Here is a 1,378-nt window from a genome sequence, read left to right on the forward strand (position 1 = left end):
GGACCTAAACCTGTTCAGCCTTCACAAGAGAAGGCTGAGGGGGGACCTGGTGACTGTCTATAAACTCACTAGGGGGGACCAGAAGGGTTTGGGGGAGACACTGTTTCCCCTAGCGCCCCCTGGCATGACAAGGAACAATGGACACAAATTAGTGGAGAGTAGGTTTAGATTAGATATCCGCAAGAACTACTTCACAGGCAGGGCGGCTAGGAGCTGGAACCAACTCCCAAGGGAAGTGGTGTTGGCTCCTACCCTGGGGGTCTTTAAGAAGAGGCTTGATGCCTACCTGGCTGGATTCATTTGAGTCCAGTTTTTCTCCTGCCCAGGCACGGGGTCGGACTTGAAGATCTACAAGGTCCCTTTTGACCCTACTTCTATGAGTCTAGGATTCTATGATTCTGGGTCATGTGGCTCCTGATTGCCTCCTTCCTCACCTGCAGCCTGCTTATTTTGCAGCCTATCTGCTCTTAAAATAGCAGGAGCATGAGGCAGTGGGTGAGAAGAGGACTTGATAAGATGTCTGTTCTAGTTAAATGCCCAGCTCAAAGTTCTTCTGCATTCATAGTTACTGTATTGGCAGAGTGCAAAGTCTCTCCATGACTACAATTTTAATGTGCCTAGGTAAGGTATCTCAGGCATGCTTCATTGTGCCTAACATCTGTAGTATGTCTGACATTCTTTCTTCATTGCTTTAGAACCTGAGAGTAGTAACATATTGTTCCTGAGAAACTCACTCATGCCCTCTCTATGGGTACTCTGAGCTTCTTGATTTACCCTGTTAAGGGCAATGCATTGGGAAAACCAGGATTAAAACATTAGCAAATTAATTTCTCAAACACTTTATTCTCATACACAATCCAACTCTCACCTTCCCTTTGGATAGAAAGCTATTCAAAGTCAATAGTTTTACAAGCAAAAAGCCAATTGTACCAGTAAAGAAGAGACATCAAAATGAATAGCCCTTGATTGTCCTTTCATACCTTCCCAGATAGTCTTTCCATGTGATTTCATCACTCTTCCAGAATTGGCTTCTCAAATAACACATCATGAAGGACATACTCCTAAAGGAGAACTATATTACAAGGTCAAGGCCCTGGACACAATGAAGTGCACAAAACAAAATGGTTTTCTGAATCTGAAACAGATATGATCTAATATAACACACCACTGACCTTCCAAACAAAACCACCATTCAGTTGTGATCTGTGTTCTCTTCCTCACTGCCTAAAGTAACTTGTGATTTTTTGTAAGCCATGCCAATTTCCCCCAACTTTCTCCTTTTCAGAGATGTTGAGTATCCACAGTTTCAAGGGAAGTAGATGGGAGTAAAGAGAACTTGAGATTTATGATATTCAGGTCCTAATTGTAAACCATTATA

Source organism: Gavialis gangeticus, unplaced genomic scaffold, assembly GCF_001723915.1.
Source record: "Gavialis gangeticus isolate Ggan-Ray unplaced genomic scaffold, GavGan_comp1, whole genome shotgun sequence".
Lineage (NCBI taxonomy): Eukaryota > Metazoa > Chordata > Crocodylia > Gavialidae > Gavialis > Gavialis gangeticus.